Below are 16,773 nucleotides of genomic sequence, written 5' to 3'. Positions count from 1 at the left end.
ACATTTGCAATATATCTTTGAGAACAATCCCGGTGGTGCAACAATTGTTGTGGCAACCTAGGGAGCAAAATAACAGCAGGGCATGAGGAAGCAAAGTCAGCGTATGACAGCATTTAGCAAGATCTCAGTGGAGCAACGATTACTGTGGGCCACAAGAGAGCAACATCACAATAGCACACCGTGGAGCAAAATCACTGTGTAGCTACAATTTTTGTGAGACACCTGAAAACAAAATCACAGTAGGGCAAGATGGAGCAGAGTGACAGTGAGCAAACAATTGTTGGTGGTCTCTGGGGAGCAAAATCACAGTGTGGCACCAATTATTGTGGGGCACTGGTGCGAAGAATCATAGGATGGCAACAAATATCATGGGGCAGCAGGGGGCAAAAACCTTGGAGGACTCCACTGAGCCAAAGAACAAGTTACAAAAAGTATTGTGGAACACCAGGGAAGGGAGCAGAATCACAGTAGGACACCCAGGAGAACAATCATAGTGGAGCAACAATTATTGTTGGGTCATCAAGTAGGAAACACCACAGACTGACACCTTGGACCAAAATCCTAGTGGGTCAACAGTTATCGTGGGACACCAATGAGCAAAATAACAGAGTGACGTAACAATTAATGTGGGACAGCGAGAAGCAAAATGAGAGCTGCATATCAGAAAGCAAAATCAAAGTGGGCAACACTTTCTGTGGAAAAAACAAGAGACCAAGAAGCAAATTCTCAGTAGGACACCCAGGGGTAAAAAATAGGACAACATTCAGCAAATTTACAGTGGGGAAACAGTTATTGTAGGACAGTAGGTAGCAAAACTGCAGGACAACATAATGGAGCAAAATCACAATAGGAAACTATTGAACACAATCACAATTGGGCAACCACAGAGCATACTCACGGTATGACATGACATTGGAGGGAAAGTCACAGTAGAACACTACTGAATAAAATCCCAGTGTGGAAACAATTATTATGAGACAGATGGATGCAGAGTCACAATAGGACACCAGGAAGCAAAATAACAATGGGAGCATTGATTATTGTGAGACACCAGGGTGCAAAATCACAGCAGGACAAGAGGGAGCAAAATGAGAGCGTTCCAACCATTATGGTGGTACAATGAAGAGCAAAATCACAGTGGGGCACCAATTATTCTTGGGGCATCAGGCACCAAATTCACAGGTGTTGCAACAATTGTCATAGGGCAGCAGAAAGCAAAAATTACTGTACACTGCAATTCAGCAAAATCCCAATAGGGCAATAATGATTGCCATCGGCAACATCACAGTGGGGTTACAATAATGGTGAGGCACCAGGCAGCAGGGTCAGAGGGCAGACTCAATGTAGGGAAAACATTATTGTGGACCATCAGGGAGCAAACTCACAGTAGGGCACCAAGGAGAAAGATCACCCTGGGGCAACAATTATAGTGGGACACTAGTGAGCAACAATACATCAGGATAAAAAGGAGCAAAATCACCACAGTGGAGCAATAATGTTTTGGAGGCCCTAGGGAGCGGAAGCACAGTGGGATGTTGTCCCATACTTCATTGAAGAGTGGTTGGATCCCCTACCAAGAGGTTGCAGAAGTAGGGCTTGGGCACCACAGTGAGCAGGCAAAATGAAGTCACCGTTTGCCTTTCCACTTTGCAGACTAGCACAGGCAGATGGTGCTGTGGAAATTGTATTTGTTATGATGGAGAACTCACATGGGCCTGGGGCCAATCATACCCAAACTGTAAAGAGAAGAGTTGGAGCAGGTTGAGGGAGGTGCTTGCCGCACCGTGGCGTGGCTTGGGTGGGTTGGAGACGAGGCAGTGATTAAAGTAAATGCAGGGAAAGTTAGAGCGAGAAGTGGGTCAAAGCTGCTTAGTGATCTAGTGAAAATGTGGGCGCGGAACAGCCCCACGGTGTGGTCAATGAAGCAGTCATGTGACCCTGGCACAGCTTGAGGGTATCAAGAGGACTTGGATTACCATGCATGGAGGGGCAATATGCAATGCACATCACAAACAGAACTGTCTCCAAGTGTTGGAACAATAGGTGTTACTACTCTACACATTGATACTCACTTTCTCAACTATGGAGGCAAGGGTACATATTTAGCTCCTATCCGGACATAAAAAGTTACTTGCCCCCTTAGTTCGCAATATGCTCAACGGACACTATTTCTTACTTGCTAAGAGTCAATTATTACTAGCTAGTGGCTAGTGGCGAATACACATTTTGAGGCCTGATGGAGAGATTGAAATGTGGTCCAGGCATGATTCATGACCTACCTAAAGGTCTGTGCTAACCTCCCTGACGTCTCGAGAGTTAGATTTGTATCACTATGTACCATTGCAGCTTGGTGGTATTATGCAGCAGATAACAGCATATGCTCACATTTTATTAGCTATAGGTTGCCAATGCAACAATAGTAAATCTTGAACTGCACTGTTAACGTATAACATATTTTAACCCATTTTACCAATGTCCCTTGCTATAGTTCCACTTTCTGTAATGTTACTTTCCGTGGTGCCCTTGAGTATAGAAGACTGATATTAGTTCCAGGGAAGTCATTAGATATACAAAGTGGAGAATCCCTCGTCTTATCCGACAGAGGGCCTCGCAAATCTGAGGACCGGCCCTACCGAGCTGCATGCCAGGCTGAGGCCGTGCTCCTGTGATGCTCCTCCTAACACCTGGGATCCTCCACCAGCCCAGCGAAGGCTCTGAGAATTCAGGGATTGCCTGAAACCTTTGTGGATGTACAGCCATGCAGGAGTCATGGAGAAGCTCTGCTCTTCAGTATGTGCCCAATGGCCACAGTCAGTAATTCTACTGCCAGGGGCATGGCCTTTGACATTGGTCTTGACCCCCCCCAAACTAGCCAATGTGGACACTGGATATAGCCTGTAGGCATTGCCTAGGCCGTTTACCCCAAGCCATCAATAGTGGGCAATGGCCAAAGCCTGCAGCTATGTGAACCTACAAACGATGGACACTGGACATGGGCCTTGGTCTCTTTGCACCGGGCAGCATGTTTGGTAATGCCCCTTGTATGTCTAACTGACTCGTAGCAGGCTTCGAGAATGGATTGTAACTATTATATTCTGTGCCCTTGGCCGTTGGCACAAGGCCTCCCAAAGCCACCAAGAAAGGTCACAATCCATAGATTGCAGCCAAGTGTTGGCCACTCCTCCCACTCGCTCCCAAAGTGACCACTGGCCTTCAGTCATGCCCCAGGCTCCCCCAGGTCCCCTGTATGGGCAGTGCGCCCTTTGCTTTACCCCATGGTCTTCCACCATGCCCTGCCTTCCCCAGCGCCCCTTGGTTGGGCACTGATGAACAGGGCGGGGGAATAGCTGCAGGCCATGCACTGGAGAAGGTTGTCACTGCTCATTTCTTGCTGCCATTTCCAGAGGCATCTGTCTCCAGAGGATGGCCTTTGGTCATTCCACAACACCCCCCCCCTCCCCGGCCCCACACACCCTCTGCCACTTTGTCCTGGGAATGGCCTTCCACCATGACACATGCCGCCAAACCTAACATCAGGCGAAATGGCCGCCTGAAGTAGTACAAATGGCCAGTAGGTCAAGTTGTTTAGGTCAAACAACCCATATCCACTTGTTCTGCACTTCAGTATTAAGCTTTGTATCAGCAATACACTTACTGTAAATTGAAAACAGGTGATAAACCAAAAGTAAAGTATTTCTCACATGAACTGTTATCTTGTGGCGTTGTCGTCTTACTCCATGCCGTCATGTGTTTCGGTCCTTTACAAAACTTTTACAAGGCAGTAGTCAACTTTTTATACGAATCCAAAATCTGATTTAGCAGTCCTACAACAAAAATATATATGATTAATATACATAATGAAAACAGTTTTTTCTATAATTAAATGCATCTGTTTGACAATGAACCAAAACTCCTGAAGCCTCTTGAATCGTCACAAAATAAGCGGTATATCTAAACAAGTGCTCATGCAGCCATAAACAGCGCTGCACCCGGTGAGTTTGAATTATAGGCCCACTGATTCTAATCGACTGTTCGATTAATCTTTTGTGGCATAGCTAAGCCAGCCTCACTAATAAAAGAAAGCGAGTTTGTAACAAACAGGTCTATTATGTATTATGGTATAAGAATTCAAAAATACCTCCTTTTCCAAAATGTTGTCCTTTTAATGAAACAACAGGACTCTTACATATCAGATAATTATCAAATAATTATGAAATCATTTAAATATATATATATCGAAATATATTTTAGGATAATTATTTCCTTAGGCCCTATATTCAGATTTACTGCCAAGCAGTGTGTGATTCTTTCTGAGAGTTTTGTGGTTTTAACGTGACTGCCCGGTCTACTTGTTACGTTACTCCCACCATTGCATTTATTACTGCACACTAGGGAGTGGGGTGCTCCATACCTCCTAGTGGATCTACGTCAGAGAAACATCGATCCTTACTCTCACCATTGCATGTATTACTGCCCACTAGGGAGTGGGGCGCTCCATATCTCCTAGTGGATCTACGTCAGAGAAACATCAATCCTTACTCTCACCATTGCATGTATTACTGCCCTCTAGGGAGTGGGGCGCTCCATATCTCTTAGTGGATCTACGTCAGAGAAACATCAATCCTTACTCTCACCATTGCATGTATTACTGCCCACTAGGGAGTGGGGCGCTCCATATCTCTTAGTGGATCTACGTCAGAGAAACATCAATCCTTACTCTCACCATTGCATGTATTACTGCCCACTAGGGAGTGGGGCGCTCCATATCTCCTAGTGGATCTACGTCAGAGAAACATCAATCCTTACTCTCACCATTGCATGTATTACTGCACACTAGGGAGTGGGGTGCTCCATATCTCTTAGTGGATCCACGTCAGAGAAACATCGATCCTTACTCTCACCATTGCATGTATTACTGCCCACTAGGGAGTGGGGCGCTCCATATCTCCTAGTGGATCTACGTCAGAGAAACATTAATCCTTACTCCCACCATTGCATTTATTACTGCACACTAGGGATTGGTGCGCTCCATATCTCCTAGTGGATCTACGCCAGAGAAACATCGATCCTTACTTCCACCATTGCATGTATTACTGCACACTAGGGAGTGGTGCGCTCCATATCTCCTAGTGGATCTACGCCAGAGAAACATCGATCCTTACTTCCACCATTGCATGTATTACTGCACACTAGGGAGTGGTGCGCTCCATATCTCCTAGTGGATCTACGTCAGAGAAACATTAATCCTTACTCTCACCATTGCATGTATTACTGCCCACTAGGGAGTGGGGCGCTCCATATCTCCTAGTGGATCTACGTCAGAGAAACATCGATCCTTACTTCCACCATTGCATGTATTACTGCCCACTAGGGAGTGGGGCGCTCCATATCTCTTAGTGGATCCACGTCAGAGAAACATCGATCCTTACTCCCACCATTGCATGATTTTGTTGTAAACCGTGCACTCTAGATTGCGCACATCGGAAGTAAAGTGCACAGCGAGTTCCTATGTGTATTCAGCACCACCTTGTAATTTTCATATTTACTATTTCAATGTTCAAAATGTTCTTCTGAGTCCCATTATTTTTTAGCTACATTTAACCTATATTTTTGATTGATCAAACTTCAAACGAATGTTGTTTTTATTTTTTTTAAAGCTTTTTTTTACCTTTCATTGAAAATAGTTAATCCAAATACATTTTTGTTAATAATAAAAAAAGGGCTACAATACTTATTTCTTAAGTCCATAAGGCTTTAATTAAAACAGAACAACAATTCCTTTAAAACATGTTTAAAAATGCATTCTTTTTTTTACCACCTAGGGACGACATATTGTTAAAAGTTTTACATAAAATTGATATACATTTTATTTCATGTTCAGACAATGCATCATTAAACTAATTCAATATTTCTCAAATGATATGCTTTCATGAATTTTCGAGCCGTATAAAAAAAAAACATCTGTATCCAAATAATTGTTTTTCTTTAGTTTAACATAGGATTTATCTAACATTTATTTTATTAAGTTACCTTCTTTGGTTTGTAAATGTATACCCTTTTATGGGTGTGTGGGGGCTGCGTAAAACAGTAACAATACAACTCCCTCAGGTAAGCAAAAATGCACATTGGCGCAGATTCTCTAAAATGAGCACAAATGAAAGAAGTGCAGAGGATAAGCTTTTTTCATTTGTGCTCATTACAAAAAGTGCACAGTTCACCTTAAACTCAAAGGTGACCAGCGAATTTCAGGGGGTGGACAGTAGCACAAAGATGCGCGGGCCAGCCCCCTTGCACACATTAGTGTCAGGAACTCTGACTGGCTCCCAGCAACCACATAGGGCCCGATTCATAGAATTCTTTGCACATTTAAAAGTGACTTTGCACTACCGACACAAACCCTGATCCATGGAACTGTGCAAAGTGTATTTTTGCAGTGCAAAGTCCATACAAAGCCGTTTTGTACTTCAAAAATGACTATACACCGACTTTGCACTGCAAAAATACACTTTGCAAAGTTCCAAGAATCAAGGTTTGTGTCGGCAGTGCAAAGTCACTTTTCAGCAGTGCAAAGTCACTTTGAACCGTGCAAAAAATGCCAGGAATCGGGCCCATGGTTGCTGGGAATGCAATAAAAAAGAAAAGCCTTTCTGTCCTTGTTTGAAGGCTGCATATGCAAGAGGGAGAGCTGGCTTCAGGTCACTCCTCTAGCGCCTCGAAGACAATGCATGGAAGGTCCATAAATGAGCCTCTCCTGCCTTGCCCTTACCCCTGTGCCTAGGCCTAACAGGTGAAGGCTAAGGGCTTTCATTTTGCGCATTTCAAGATGCATCCCATTTCTGGATTCGGGGTGCGTATTGAAACGCGCAGAGACGCCTCTCATAGAATGAAAGAGCGCATGTAAGTGGCCTGGGTTATCTTTTCCAGGCGCAAGTGCGGAGATGCGCTAGAACGTCCACTCACAGAGAACCTATCCATGTGGCGCACTGGACATGGTTTGGGGCCATGGGCAGTGGTCACTTTACCTACGGCACTGCATTTGGCAACGCCCCCAGCATATCAAGCTGACCCAGAGTGGATAATGACAATGGTTTGAAGACCAAAGCAGGGGTCTCCATGACCCCTGAAATGGCCAATGATTAGAGCATGTGCCCACGGCCATGGGCCTGTGACATGGCCTTTGGCTATTTATCTGTTGATAAGCCCCTCAAAGTTGCCCCTGTACATGGTCTGCAACTAGAAGGAGCGCCCCTGTACCCCCAAACCACCCAAAGTTCCCACTGCCCGTAAACTGTAGCCAAGGGCATGGGTCTCCTCCCCTCGCACAAAGCAACTAGTAGCCTGGCGCATCGTCTTCAGCCATTCTCTGGGTCCCCAAATCTACATACAGTGGGCAAAGACTATGGCCTACAACCATGGCAGTGGTCTCTTTGCCCTAGACATGGCGTTCAACCATACTCGAGCCCACCTATAATGGGCAGTGGCCAATGGAGCAGGGCCTGGCCAGTGCTTCTCACTTGGTGAGTCAGCGTGTTCCATCTTTTCTTCTCTCGCTGCCTCCCATGGAGTTGGGGCTGCCGTATTTTTGCAGAAGAGTGTGCCCTCTCCTATGTTGTCAGTGCCCCTGGATTGGATCCCTGTTTGCTGGTGCACACTGCCCATATTCGTGTCTACTGGCTGCGGATAATATGCAGGCTACAGCCAGCGGGACCTCCAAACTCCATTCCTTTTCATGGCTCAAACACATCCCACAGGTCGGGCGGTGGGGCGGGGGGGTCGGGGTTATACAATTCGGAGCACAGCCCAGGTGAGCCGTGCACTGCGACCAGAATGCTGCCTGGCTCCTGTAGGAGTGTGGCAGCTATTGCAACTTTAATGCCCACATCCAGCGGCTGCTACAGTAGGCAACCATGCCTGTCCATGCCCAGGAAGGCGCTCTTTTCTGCATCTCAGCGCCATGTCTCTGTTCTGTCTCCTCACTGTGTCCGTCTCGAGGCCATGTTGAGTTATCCACGCTAGTAAAAGGGATCACTGTCTCCTGTTATGGAGTATGTTAATTGGTCTCTTAAGTGGTGGTCTGAACCAGTGCACACCTGCAATTTTCTGTGCATTGCCCGCCTGCATAAAGAGCCTTGGCCCACTTTAGTTGGTGAGGCGGAATGTTTCCTGTTCTCTCCAGTGCATACTGCATATTTACACCGAGGAGGGGGAACCAGCCAATCAACTCCCTTCCTCAGTAGGCGGGTTCCGGCAGTCAACACCCGCACTCAGAGGGGGCTGAGGGCGGCTTCTCCCCGCTGTCCACTAGCTCACCTCGCTCCTTTATTTACCTTCCATGCTGTCTGAAAGCTGCCACGAGGGCCCTCCTCACACATTACGCCGCCGAACACCCCCTCACGTAACCATTGCGGCCCTCATTGATTGATGCGCACTTCCCTTTGTTGTGTGGCCCAATGTCATCTGCACCTTTTGCTCAAAGAGCATGACACACGCTGTTAGCGCCGCGTGCTCATACTGTTAAGTTCCATGTTTGGGCGCGTACATGTCTGGTAACAGCTCTAAGCCACTATGAAGGTCCTTGCGGGTCGTTACAGCCGCGAATACCCAAGATTGTGGGATTTAAGTTTATAAAATGTTAGAAGGGGTTACCTGCAATCTCAGTTCTCCGTCATGAACTTGCACCTAATAAAGCTAACCACACACATACAGCACAAATACAGCATTACCCTGCAGCCAGGTTACAATAAACATTTCTGGTTTGGGCTATTAGGTGGCGCTTACTATAAGGCGACACTATTGCATAGGAGTACGCGGATGGAGGAAAATGACATGCGAGGAGGGATACACACCTGTTGGGGTTGTTTGGTTATTTACCACCCACCATTGACTGCCCATGGTCATGCTAGTCCCTATGGCCATTTCCACCCACTACCTGCCCCTCCCTGCACCAAACAGATCCTTCTGGAACCTCTTTGAGCTCTCTCTCGCAAGCATTAGCATCAAACATTAGCCTCTGTGTTTTACTAAGCCGTCTGCTGAGAGTTAGGGCTTAACTGCAGCTTTAAATGGCTTCTCGTGTCATACAAATGTCTTATCCAAGTGTGCCTTGATTACATCTCTTCCATGTACTGAAGTCCTATAAAAACAAGCAGGTTCTGGCTTGAGATATTAGATAAGCATTTGCAAGGTGCTAACATCATGTGCTCAGGTAATCACTCCATTTTCCAGCTGTTGCTGTCTTAACGCCAGGAAGTACCTTTACACCAGTGCCCAGCGAATGCATATTACAAACCTTAACACATAGTTGGCTTTGCAAATGCGTGTTTCTTTCCCACTGTGCCACTGGCCCATTGTGTTTTAGAATGCACAATTTAATGCTAATTTGACAGCAGTTCCCACAAATATTCCTTGGGGGGGGGGGGCAGTAAGTAGGCCCCATGCTAGTAAGTTTGCGCCAAACCCAGCCAAGGCTCTGCAGCTTCTGCCCCACCATAGTGCTTGGGTACTGTATGCCATTAGCATGACTGTTGGAAAAAACTCAAAGGCCGCCCTGCACAGAACAGAACATCTTAAAATCTAGAAAACATGCAGGGTGGCGCAGGCAGCATGTACCCATCATAAAGACGCTAGGGCAAGCACAAGCGGACCAAGCAGAGTCTGATGCAGAGAACCCATGAACGTTACATTAAATGTCGCAGAGCTCTGATCCATACATTTATTTATTAGCATTTGTGAAGCGCCCAAGCCCGTGGGCATCAGGGCGCTGTTTCCAACCGGTTATATTCAATTTGACAATAACATAACATACACATGGGGAATATGGGTGCCGAGAGCCCTTACAAATTGGCATGAGAGAGTTGGGGAGAGGCATTGAGGCAGAGGAACTCAATTATTGTTTTGAAATAGTGTAGGTCCCCGGCGGTCCTATACCCAAAAAGCCACATTTTTAGGGCCTTGCGAAAAGGCAGGTAAGCGTTTCTGCTCTCAGGTCATGACGGAGGGCGTTCCGCTGGGTTGCAGCTACTGTGGGGAAGCTGACCCCTCCTGCTCTCTCTCTTTTCACTTTGGTAGGACGAGCCGATGTGCCTGGGCGGCTCTTACTGGTCTGGAGGATTTGGATCGTTCCATTTTCCGGGATAGGTATTGAGGGGCTGTGTTTGAGAGACACTTGTGCATGATGGAAAGCGTTTTGAAGATGATCCTTTCTCGGACGGGAGCCAATGGGCTTTTCTTCTGGCGGTGGAGATGTGATCTCTTTTGGAGATGTTCAGGGCCGCTCGTAGGGCATTGTTTTGAATAACCTGTAACGTGGACAGGTTCTGTTTGGCGGTACCTGCAAATAGGGCGTTCCAGTAGTCCAGTCTTGCTCCAGTGATAGCTCTGACTATGGTTAGGAAGTTGGACGGAGAGAGGAAGTGTCTAACTGCATTGATAAGCTTTGTTGTATAGGCGGATGAGGATGCAATTGCTTTCACTTGTTTGGTATGGAAGAGATTGGCATCCAGTTGGACGCCTAGCGTTTTTACAGATGAGGAGCCGGGGATCTGGATTCTGCACTGAGTTTCTTAAGCATGGGCGGTGAAACTACTAGAAGGATCTCTGTTTTATCATCATTCAGGCGTAGGTGGTTCGAAGCCATCCATGTCTGGATGGTGGCATATATTTTGTTGATGGTGATGGAATCTTCTTGGAAGGAGCCTGTGAGTGGGAGGAGGATTTGGGTGTCGTCGGTGTAGTTGGTGTAGTGTATGCTGAGGGAGTCCAGGAGGCCAAAAAGGGGTTTGGTGAATATATGGTAAAGGGGAGACACAGGAGCCTTGGGGCACACTGCAGGGAATAGGGATAGGCAGGGCATTGGCAGTCTCAGAAAAGACTCATGGTCCTATTTTCCAGGAAGTAAGCTATCCACGAGGTTAGAGAAGTGGGTTGAGTCTGTGAGGTGATAAATTGTGGTGTGGTCTACCAGATCAATGGCGGCTGATAGGTTGAGCAGGAGTAGGAGGGCCGAGTTGCCGTTGTCTTTGAATGGGTCAAGTTGGATTTTGCTGTCTAAGAGAGCTGATTCTGTGCCGTGACCCGGGAGAAAGACAGATTGACGCATGCCTAAGATATTGTAGGTTTGTAGATAGGCTTGTATTTATAAGTATAAAGCCCTGTCCAGAACTCTAGAAAGAATGGAATAGTGGTGATCGGTCTGTAGTTTTTGGGTGCCCTGAGGTCTATGGAGGTTTTTTGCAGCAATAGGAGAACCCATGATTCTTTTAGGCTGGTGGGGACCTGGCTGGATGCGAAGGAGGCGTAATAAACCTTGTTAAGAATGGAGTAACTCTTGCAGAGCATTCTTTAATGATAGAGGCTGAAGCATTGGCTAGAAGCCATACAGGCGAAAGACCTTGTGATGGAATGGTCTCTTTGTGGACCATCCTGGAGTGGCAGCATCAAGTACATGACCTGAAGATGCTGCCTGATGCGGGAAATGTGGAGTCTACGCCACGTGCAAGGAATGTAGGCTTGGCAATGCGGCGCATCATCCAAGGTTAGCTGCTGTCTAGCTCTCAAGCCTACAAACAGCATTGGCTGTTTCTTGGCCCTACAGCAAGAGCTCTGCAGTACCGTACCATCGGGTTGTTTGCTCAACAATTCTTAGTGTTAACGTTTTAACAATAGTCTCATTTTTTGTTCCCTTTTTTGGGAGAGAGGTTGTTGCAAGACTGGCACTCTCCTCGCCGATATCTTTATTTTGGGAACTAACAAGCGAGAACCCATCCAGGCAACCACGCAGATCGCTGGTTTAGATGACAAAAAGAGGTGGGCAGTAGTTTTAAATAGGTTGTTGGCAGCGTTACCGATTTGGGTTGAAAAAAGGGGGCCCTGTTTGCTACAGGCAAGCATAGGTAACGCCAATGTCAAGCTTTCAGAGACAGTAGCTAAGGTAAGAAATTATGTTTGTCTTGCACTAGTTGAAAAGGGTGTAACCCCTCTCTGAACAAATACACAGGACTCTTTACTAACCACCATCTAACCTTCCAGCCCACTGCCATATCTCTATATACTTCCACAACACTAAAACACTCTATGCCAAACACTGCATGCCTAAACCTAAATCCGTCGCCACCAAACTCACGTGATATCCAACATACCCTTCACCCCTCACACCAAACTAACAATAAACCACCCCACGCCCCCCACAAACTTTAACCACAAAAATAAATAACCCAATTGGGTCTCCCGACAAACTCGCATGCAATATCCAACTTAATCCCAGAGGGACGCCTAAACCTGGTCCCACAGAGCAGTATGCCCTAATAAGCAGATACAAGCTTGCCTGCACACAGCAACACCGCAGCAACAGCAACCCTGCCCACCTCCATCCAGTTTCTCCTACTAACCTACCACCCTAACCATTTCTGCAGCTTCTGTTAATCCAATGATATTCGGAAACTCGTGGATTACTTTAATGTCCTGGTTCAATGGCAAGATCGTCAGTTTCAAAGGCCACCAAAAATGTTGCTGTAATGGCCGCCGCCCAGCTGGTGTTCAGCCCACTCTATGGCCTGGCCGAAGTCTGTAGGCCAGTTGAGCCTCAATGTTCCATTTTAGGTGGTCGGTTCCTGGCATAGCCACAGGAAATGTTCAAATAAATCAATCAGTCAATATGAGGCCCAGGGTGCCTACTTTCAGCCCAAATGGGAAGGGCCTTTGCTGGTGGAAACACAATATTTCCTGGTAGAGTTTTTTTCGCTACACTGGAGATTGTTCCTTATTGGCTGCGCCTTTTGCAGCTTCAGAGAACGGGCCATTTATTGCAAGTGCTGAATTCTCACACTCTTCAGCAGTGAGCGGTCTGTCACTAATACACTACCAGCTTCTCTCAGGGATACTTGCATTTTTGGACTCTTCTAATAATTTGCATTGCATGTCTTTAATACTTAAACAATATACTACTGGGCTGCCAACACCTCTGCTCACTCTCATGATCAAAGTATATGGCCATCTCTTGAATATACAGAACAGTACACAAGTAATGAGGTGAAGGTTAATTCTAAACCCTGAGTGGGACGGGTATGCCCAGACGTGGGTCCCGTGCCTGATGGGCCTAGAGACCCCAGCTACTCCACACTGATAATGCCCAATGAGGCTGAAACATGTCTGGGGATGCTTGTGCTTTCGTGCAGACGGGATGTGACCTAGCAGTTTGGGCTGGACTGCCCCTTTTGGGGTGGGACCAAGCCTGATTTGCATATGGTCATTCCCCTTCTGTAATGGCTTCACAGGCAAAGAACAATGGTCTGGAGGGTTGCCCAGAGCAATGCCAGAGGTTAAGATTAATTCTAAACCTTCCAGCCATCACCTTTTGTATTTTGCTACAGAAGTGTGCCAGCAATTAACGGACTTCAAGGGAGGGCCATTTTAGTAGACAGGTGCGGCCAACATAATACTCTTCAGGGCCGTTCCATGAGCCAATGTTCCAGGAGAGTTTTATTTTGCATGCAAATTTAGAGGAGGCCTGCAATTTTGTACATGTCCTGCAGCTGTAACTAAAACAGTCTAGTATAGTTTCACGCTGGTGTTTACACAGATCTTCCCGACAGGCGCTCCTGTTATTAGGTGTCTGCATCGTGGGTGCCTGAAAGAGCAGTGGCATTCCGGCTGCTGTGTTGCACCGTTGCCCTGAAGGAAGCTATGGATAAAGTACACCTCTATAACCGGGGTCTGCAAAGTAGGGCTATTCAGTGCTAGGCAGGCGCTCCCTAAAAATGCACGTTGAGCGGAATCATATGCACTGCTATCCCAGCTGCTGGAACACCTGTTCTTTTCCAGGCAGGAGCATCGAGCAGCGCAGATGACAGGCTGTGGGACTGTTCAGTTGCACATATGTATTAATTATTTCCAGGGGAAGTGCCAGTCAGACTCTAGTCTAGTACGAACAGCATACGGTCTCAGAAATGTGGCAAAACGTGGGAAAAGCAGTGCATCCATAATAGCAGGGGTGGGCCTCAATATTAAGAGCCCCGCACTTGAGCATTTCCGGAGTTGGTGCCATTATAAATAACTATCAAAAGCTTTCTTAGCTCGGTTTCAGTCACAGAAGAACTATAGATTGCGCTCGAGAAGCCTCTTTTAAGAACCCCTTCACTAAATCTCAAAGAGATGTGCAACTATCGCTCTAGTTCCAATCTGCCCTTCCCTGCCACAGCTCTTGAGAACGGAGCCAGAGCTCGATGGAAGACCATGAGTGGCTTGATGGCTACGAGGCAGGGTTTGGTAGGAGCAGCACGGTGTCCGTAATGATGTCAGTTTTGGATGACCTCAGCCTGCTAGTAGAAAAGGATGGTGTCAGTGACTGATTCTGTTAAATCGATCAGCAGTGATTACCACCATAAACGTTACAACATCCCGGCTAATAGTCTCTGCAAAGCTGCCGTTAGTGACTCTCCTGCATTTCCAACAAGCAGCGCTGCCTCACCTGGCCCTTTGCAGCATGAGCAGCAGTGCTGCCTCCCCCGGCCCCTTGCAGCCCAAGCAGCAGCGCTCGCTCTCCCGTCCCCTTGCAGCCCGAGCACCAGCGCTGCCTCGCCCAGCCCCTTGCAGCCCGAGCACCAGCGCTGCCTCGCCGGCCCCTTGCAGCCCGAGCACCAGCGCTGCCTCCCCCGGCCCCTTGCAGCCCGAGCAGCAGCGCTGCCTCCCCCGGCCCCTTGCAGCCCAAGCACAGCGCTGCCTCCCCTGGCCCCTTGCAGCCCGAGCAGTAGCGCTGCCTCCCCCGGTCCCTTGCAGCCGAGCAGCAGCGCTGCCACGGCCGGCCCCTTGCAGCCCGAGCAGCAGCGCTGCCACGCCCGGCCCCTTGCAGCCGAGCAGCAGCGCTGCCACGCCCGGCCCCTTGCAGCCGAGCAGCAGCGCTGCCTCGCCCGGCTCCTTGCAGCCCGAGCAGCAGCGCTGCCTCCCCCGGCCCCTTGCAGACCGAGCAGCAGCGCTGCCTCCCCTGGCCCCTTGCAGCCCGAGCAGCAGTGCTGCCTCCCCAGCCCCTTGCAGCCCAAGCAGCAGCGCTGCCTCGCCCAGCCCCTTGCAGCACAAGCAGCAGTGCTGCCTCCCCCGGCCCCTTGCAGCACAAGCAGCAGTGCTGCCTCCCCCGGCCCCTTGCAGCCCGAGCAGTAGCGTGGCCTCCCCCAGGCCCTTGCAGCCCGAGCAGCAGCGCGGCCTCCCCCGGCCCCTTGCAGCCCGAGCAGCTTCCCGTGAGTCTGTGCTCAGCATTGTCCCGCCTTCTGTTATGATACATCTTCACCACCTCGCAGTCATGATCTACTCTCTGAAGCTTTCCTTTTTGCCAATATGTTGATACTCAAGTCGGTTTTTTAGTTGAAATGATCACTTTGCAACAAAATGTATTTTCGCATTGCCCCTTAGCCCTCAAGGAGTGGACGAGGAGCAGTTGTCTTCATCGCAATCGCTCTAAAACAGAGGCCCTGATGTTTGGGAATTGTAGGTTTTCCACTCGAACATTTAAGCCATAGCTGGGTCTTGTCCCTTCTAATCGTGTCAGATGCAAAGCCAAAAGGACCTACATTGACGCTGAGCTTTCTTTAGAACCAGAGAGAACTGGTGGAGTGTGGATGGGCTTCAATCAACTTAAATTACCTGAATGCCTTTCTCCATATCTTGACTTGATTCACAGGACCAAAGTGGTTTTCATCATGGTTGAATCAACGCTGCGTTATGCCAAAGGCACTTTCCTTGGTTTTCTGGCACATCTAAAGAACCAGCGGCCATGTCTTCAAAACGCCAGAGAGACTTTTTTGTCAGTCTATCAGAAATGATTTACAGTCACACATTCACAGATGGTGGAAGCATTCCCACAAGGGAGGCCCGTACAACAACATAAAGATGAGAACAAGTAGTGAGCCACTTTATGAGGGTGTAAAAAATTAGTACATATACCAGGGACAAACAAAAACAAACAGACAAAATGTATAATAAAAACGGTGACTTACAAATGTAACATTACCCTAAGGATGCAAGTGCTTCAAACTAAAGCGCAGTACTATTGAAATATACAAAATTAGATTCTTAAGCGTCACTGGAGGCAGCGGTGGGATCAGGTAGGGCGGATGGGGGAGAGGGCAGGGGGAGCTCCATCTTTAGCAGGTAAGTGAAGGTTAAGCCAAGCTTTGAAGAGATCCACAGTTGGGCTGGCTTTGATTGTTATGGGCCGCAGGTTCCAGTGGAGCGGAGAGAGTAGAGTGAAAGAGTAGAAGTCAAGAGGTGGCATAGGGAGGTTATGGGAGGATGAGTGCAGAGGAGGATCAGAGGGAATGAGATGGTGAGTAAACGGAGATGCAATCAGACATGTACTGAGGAGCCAGATTATTGATATTTTTGTAGGTAGGAGAAGACACTTGAAAAGAGAGCCCTTGTGCTCAGGGGTGGACTAGCCTTTATGGAACTCAGGAGATTTCCCGGTAGACCTCTGCACGCTGGGCCTCTTTTGTGTGCTATTTCCAAATGTTTCCCATAGGAAAAGGGTTATGCTTGTTGGAAATGTGTAATATGGGGCCACTATTATTTCCAGGGCTTCTTTTGGTTCTCAGTACACCCCTGATTGTGCACGGAGAGAGTCAACCAGTAGTCGGCAGGTAGAAGTGGGAAGGATCTGGGTAGGTTTGAAAGAGTGTGGCTAGCAAAGTTCGAGGACCCAAAGACTGCAAGCCTTGGTTGAGAGAGCAAGAAGGTCAGCCGGGAAGGAGATAGGAGAGTAGGGATGACATTGCAAACTGGGAGAAA

The 16,773-nt window shown here is 47.8% G+C and overlaps 1 protein-coding gene across 3 annotated transcripts in view; it reads right to left on the bottom strand.

Annotated features, from left to right (window-relative positions):
* BAHD1 (bromo adjacent homology domain containing 1) overlaps positions 1 to 16,773 on the bottom strand; it is an 841,837-nt gene that overhangs the window by 456,521 nt on the left and 368,543 nt on the right. For all 3 annotated transcript variants that reach the window (XM_069637539.1, XM_069637538.1, XM_069637541.1), the window contains exon 2: positions 3,702 to 3,824. The gene's annotated coding sequence lies outside the window, so the exon portion shown is untranslated. The remainder of the gene's footprint in view (positions 1 to 3,701; positions 3,825 to 16,773) is intronic.

Source organism: Ambystoma mexicanum, chromosome 14 (genome assembly GCF_040938575.1).
Source record: "Ambystoma mexicanum isolate Mex_15411 chromosome 14, UKY_AmexF1_1, whole genome shotgun sequence".
Classification (NCBI taxonomy): domain Eukaryota; kingdom Metazoa; phylum Chordata; class Amphibia; order Caudata; family Ambystomatidae; genus Ambystoma; species Ambystoma mexicanum.
Note: the sequence above shows the minus strand (reverse complement) of the source record. Positions and strands in the feature narration are given on the sequence as shown.